This window comes from Neophocaena asiaeorientalis, unplaced genomic scaffold, assembly GCF_003031525.2.
Source record: "Neophocaena asiaeorientalis asiaeorientalis breed wild unplaced genomic scaffold, Neophocaena_asiaeorientalis_V1.1 scaffold184, whole genome shotgun sequence".
Taxonomy (NCBI): domain Eukaryota; kingdom Metazoa; phylum Chordata; class Mammalia; order Artiodactyla; family Phocoenidae; genus Neophocaena; species Neophocaena asiaeorientalis.
In genome coordinates, this window is record NW_020185325.1 from 6,472,219 (window position 1) to 6,478,218 (window position 6,000).

The 6,000-nt window shown below is 37.1% G+C and overlaps 1 long non-coding RNA gene across 1 annotated transcript in view; it reads left to right on the forward strand.

The window, feature by feature from the left end:
• The window catches only part of LOC112392576 (uncharacterized), a 99,521-nt gene extending 93,762 nt beyond the window's left edge, over positions 1-5,759 (forward strand). Inside the window, exons 3-4 of the long non-coding RNA XR_003001714.1 lie at positions 3,051-3,091; positions 4,540-5,759. This is a non-coding gene — a long non-coding RNA (uncharacterized LOC112392576). The remainder of the gene's footprint in view (positions 1-3,050; positions 3,092-4,539) is intronic.
• The last annotated feature ends 241 nt before the right edge of the window (positions 5,760-6,000 follow it).

Genomic DNA, 6,000 nt, shown 5'->3' on the forward strand with positions numbered 1-6,000 from the left:
CAATTCAGAGGATATAGAAAGAGAAGTTTAAGAAAGACCAGCTTCTTTCTAAGTTCAATGTGGGTAGAGTAAATTATGCTTTCCCTTTTGAAAAATGAAAGAAAAAATCAGACACACTTTGTTATTGTTACTATTCCCTGTCTAGGCATAAATTCAGGATACCAGATGAGCATCTATGATCTGACAAGGAAGTAGCAATTTGGCGGCCTTAAGCATGTCTGTATGTCCTGTCATTTTAAAAGTGCCCCGCACATTTTGCTCACTACTACAAGCAGTTTATGGGTTAATGATGATAAAAGAAGGGCTTGTTCTGGGCTAGGAACATACATAGAATCATAAAAGACCTGATTCTCATTTAAGACCCACCTCACAGATTTCAGGCTCCCCTCCTTTGCCCTGCCTTTTGTACCTAGCCCTACCTATAAGGATGTCAGCTAAGTGCAGGGTTGAAAGAGTATGATTAGAGATGTCAAAATTCATTTTGCCAGATGTTTTTCTTTTGTGAACAGGTGTCATTTTCCCTTGCAATTCATTCACTTTGTTTCTCATTTATTTGAATAAAGTTGCTTGACGTAATAGTTAGATAATGCAGATACGCTAGTCAATATCATTATAAAATATGATTCTACTTTAAATAAACCGTAATTTTTCTACCTTCTCAGAAGTGACCAACAATAAAAGTGCATATTATACATCTGAAAAATGTGAAGTATTAGCTCTCATTGACTCCAACCAGACATTGAAATCTGTTTTTATAGGCTAGAGCCCATGAGCTTCACTGGCCTACATCTAGCAGGGGCAAACTTCTAAAACTTTCAGGATGGGAGAAAATCACCCACGTACATTTCAGAAAGTGTTATTACTTCCATTCTAATTTAAGGAGTAAGCAGACCCCTGGATTTTGACAAATTCACCTCTGCAACATGTTACAAAAGAAGAAGAGAAAAAGGCATGGGATCCACATCTGACTCACATCTCACTGTGCAGTCCTGCCAACAGGAGAACAGATTCAGTGCCACAGGCATGGCACATTACTACTCTTTGTCCTCTCTCAAACACTGGCATCTAAAAGCATACTCAATAATCATCAGATTTCCCAGGTCAGTTTACAAAGAAAAAGAGAAAATATTGCCACCAAAGCTTGGGATCTGGGCACTTGCTACAACAGTGAATTTCTGAAGGTGACAGGTTACATAATGAGTTGTTTGCAGTTAGGATTGCACCTGGCCCTGGAAGGTTGCCATGCCACGAACAGAGAATATCAGCTCACTTGCACCGGTGAACAACAGACCAGCGCTGCCTTTGCACACTTGATAAGCTGTTCTTGTTATTAGGGACACTGATTCAGCTGTTCCAGCTGTATACGCTATTGTTTGTTCTCTCTTATTTGCTCACCATATATAATGATTTCCTCAGATATGCAAGAGTACTTGGGCTTTGCTTTTATTTAGAAACTGTTTTTCTTTCGTACGTGAGTGATTGCCGAGCATTCAATTATAGCTGAATTTGAAATGGTTAGGATCCAATTCTAATTGATTTCATTGTAAATCAATAGAGTTTCTAATCAAGCACAAGAGCTGTCTGAAGTTCAATGCTGAATGACTAGTTAAGTCCCTACCATTTTTACTTATGCCTAAATCAGTAAGTAGTTTAGTATTTTATTTCATTTTTGACGGGATCTTTTTGTGTCTGGAATTGAGGCATTTACAGCTATTTGTTGACATTAGAATGTGTATTATTTTGTAAACCTGTACATTCCAGGCCAGACAGAAGCACTTGAAATGCAAAAATGATAAACAAAAGAAGTACTCAGGAATATTTTTAAATCTAAGGAACATTTTTGTAGAGGAGGTGAACAAACCCAGCAGCTATTTGACATTAGAGGTTCAGACTGCCAGTTTATGGTGGGTAAGGGAAGTTAAGTGCTATTTTTTTTTAATACATAATGTCAAGATTACAGAGCATCACTGCACAGAGGGTGAGGCTTCAGAAGATAGCCAGACAAACCAGTTGTTAAGAGGGTGGCTGACTGGCTGCTTTGCTAAAGATAAATCTTTCCTCTTCCAAATATTCTGAAAAAAAAAGTAGACTAATAGCGAGAAGTGTAGTGATTTGCACATGATCCAAGCCATTGAGTTATTCCTGCCTGTCCTCATTCTGGTTCTTGATTTGCAGGCCAGCTATGCTCTGCAGCTGGAGCAAATTATATCAGCAGAAGTGCTGATGTGACCACAAGTTGACAAAAGGACATGATTTCTAGTAGTGAAAAAGCAACTAGATTTTATGAAATTGTATCTAATAATGTTGTTTAACTCATGGATCCTGCATCTGACGCCTGCTTTTTATCCAGTCCTTTCAGCGGCCCTTTGTTAACAGTCACTCAGAAGAGGAAATAAAATGTAGCCATTGAAATAAAAATTGCTCTACTCTTTTTAATAGCTCAGCTGCAGGCTCTATTGTTTTATTTAATGGATTGTATAACTGAAGTCTCTCCTCCTGATGATTCCCATTTGGCTTCTGAGTCCCCAAACTCTGTCAGAATCTTGGGGGTTCCAGAAAGGAGGGGACCCTGGTGCTTTGCTTGTTCAGAGTACAAGTGGGTAGTAAAAGTGATAAGATTCTTTAAAATATAATTCCTGCTCTGGACTCTACAGTACTATGTGCAAGAAGCAGCGATTTCTCATCAAAAGAAAGCAAGATTAGATAGCCTGTCCCATGATTCAACAATTTTAGTTCAGGACACAGGAGAAGTTTGCTTGGCTTAAATATACAGAGGCAAATACGGCTGCTGGCAGTAGAAAGGGGATAAAAAGGAAATAGAAGGACCAGAATAAACAACTGTCTTCTTTCTTGTCAAAATCCCTGTGTTGTCCTCTAATTGAGAGATGTGTTCTCTGCCCTGGGAACCCTCCAGTGCATCTCTTTATCCTCTTGCCTGACTATCCATGGACAGTATATGGGAGTGTACCTGTGAATCGTTTGCCTGACTCTCATCCTGAAGGGTGTCATATTATATTTTGAATTATTTAATTTTTGTTTTTGTTTTTTAGAGCAGTTAAAATGTGTCTGGATTTTGCTGGAAGAACTACAGGTGATTTTAAAAATATATATGTTGCTTCTCCTTTTCTAAGATAAAATTGTACTCTGTGTTATATTCAAAAGATCAAAGTTAAAAAAAGTGCTTCCTACCTAAGAAAAGTGGTATAAAAATACCAAAAAAAAAAAAAAAAAAGGATTGACCTCCCCCCTCCCTGCTTCATATTTATAAATATTTTAAACATGAATGAATCGTAGACTACCTGCAATTTACCTGACTAAAATAAACTGTTATGCTATGGTTCTTGGAGAATCCTGCAAAAAGCTTTTATAATTTATTTTTGTCCTGCTTTGATATGTTTCGTCAAAGGCAGGTTCATTGTTTTAGGGAGAGAAGGAGAAAGATTTGTTAAATCATGAACTGCTAAGAAGCCTTTCAGCTGACGAAGATATACAATGTACAAAGCAGTTAAAACAAATCATATGGTATAACCTGTTAAGGGTGTAATTGAGATACATGTAATCATTAACCTTGGAACAGACTGGGAATCCGTTAATGAATCAAATCAATACCCTTTCCACTGATCCATAATAATTTGAAAGAAATGAAAAATTTAACAGTTACTGTATGTGAGGTTATCGTGGGCTGCAATTAGCTAGCCTCCAGGAGATTATGTTACCTAGTTACCAAAAGGTAAGTATAACTTCCGTAGATCTTCTGGAGAGATTGTCATAGAGACAGGTGCCAGACGTGGAAATGGGTCAGGAAAAGATATTTGGTAGGGCCAAAACCTGGGTCATCTTTCTGTCATTTCATTCTGTACATCCTTCTTATGACATTTCATATAAAGCAATGTGGATGTATTGCTTTGAAAAGGCATTACAATTGGATTTTGTCAGTTTAAAAAAAGTGATTATCTCTTTTTATCTTAGTACATGTCTAGATCTCACAAGAGATGGCAAAGAGGTCAAGGCAAAAATTCTGCATTTGGGAACAGAATAACACATGAGCTTTCTGCTGCAGGCAAGATACTTGTGTATGAAAATATTTCATGTTTGTACAACTCCCTCATCTTAACATTCCCAACGTGGTCATTATTGCCACTGGAATTTTATAGAAGGATAGTGAAAAGGAATGAATGTCTTGCCTCATTGAATATAAACTGAACCCCCCCAATTTTTACATCCCCATTTGGCAAGTAGCAGATAGCACCCTGCAAAAGTGTAGAAAGAGCAAAATGATCTCAGGGCCTATGGCTTTTATATATATTGCTTTTATGTAAATCTTAGTTAGAAAAAAACAATCTTGGTATGTGAAGTTCCATAGGAAGATCTCAATTTGGGGGAGATATAAAAAGAGATATTGCCATTCTCTAGGGAATCAGTAAATAAAACAGAATTTTAAAAAATGCATGTAAAATGTATGCGTATGGAAATGTTAAGAGCCTTATTTTATAATGCCAAGGAGGGCACAAGATAAAAACTGTTGTCATTTGTTTCCAGGGAAAGCAGTCGGTGAGACCCAGGCACAGGAGGAGAGTTCGTTAGCTACCACATGTAAAGCTGAGAGCAGATGGCGCCGTTGATACAGAACGCAGGAATGTGCGTGTTTATGCGGGTGCGTTTCTGTGCGTGTGCGTGTGGAAACCAGCAAGGAGTTTGACACTGATGTACTCCATCAAGTCCAGTTATAAAGAACAAGTAGATAGAACAACATTCTGTGCATCTGGCAGCCTAACTAGCTCTGTCAATCTGTGGATACTGCTGACATTGTACTATAAGCTTCTATTCCATCTGTGTTGTTTATTTTGAGCTGGATTTACTGCACACTATGTGAATTGATGATGGCTAGAAGGTCCAAAAGATTCTGAGTCTGTTTAAAGTTCCAAGGTGTCAAGTTACACAGGATTGTGTCACGAACATTATGAAAGGGTAAGTGGAGAGGCAAACTGGTTTCAGTACTCGTTAGGCGTCCAAGAAAAATTGCCGAAAATATAGATGAAGAAGGTTTATGAAAACATCTAAAGAGTACATATGAACTCCTGCAATCAAATGTTTCTTTTTCAAGTTGTATTGTGTCATTTTAAAAAATTCAAAATATGTACAAACAAATAGACAAGTCAGATCAGCTCTCCACTCTGAGGTTGTGACATGCATAGTATTCAGAACTTCCTGATCGGTACCATACTAAATTGCCAGAATAAAGGAATGGACTTGATGGGTGAGGGCTACACCTGTCTTCTTTCTGACTAGCTAGAACTGAGAAACAAGTATGTTTCTATACGTTAACTATTAAGTTATTCTGTGAAATTCTTTTCTTGCTTCAGCTTCTTTCTAATATGTAGAGAGATTTATAAATCTTTCTACTATACAGTTATGAAACAGGCTTTGCTATCTTCACCAAGAAATCCCTGAATAGTTGAGAATACAATTTTTAATGAAAATTGTATACATGTATATGAGAAAAACAACACTCTTTGATGTAGATCATCTATATCAAGGCTTTTGTCTGTTTTAATTTTCATAATGTACAGCTTATGCTAGCCTTCATAATCCAGAACATTCCTATGAACACAGAGAAAAGGGATTTAATGATTCAGGTGCTATATAAGCATCTCTATATCTGATGTCATTCATTTCATGTGGTGAAATGTCTGCTTGTGTGGTGAGTAGCCCAGATTAGAATTTTCCTGCACCACAAATGATTCAGACTAGACTATATGCAGTTTGGCTTATAATCATTGAGGGAAAAAACCATTCTGCTTATGGTATACAAATTTCAATTTATGCTTTTAACCCCCATTCAGTTAGTGGTTAGTTAGGTTGAATTGTGTCATTGATTACATATGTATTTATATGTAACTCAGTCCTTCTTTAAGGAACATTTTTAGTTATCCTGCCTCATTTGTCTCAGAGCTAGGACATCAAACAGAATCTGCGAAATTAGTTCATTTGCTTGGTAAT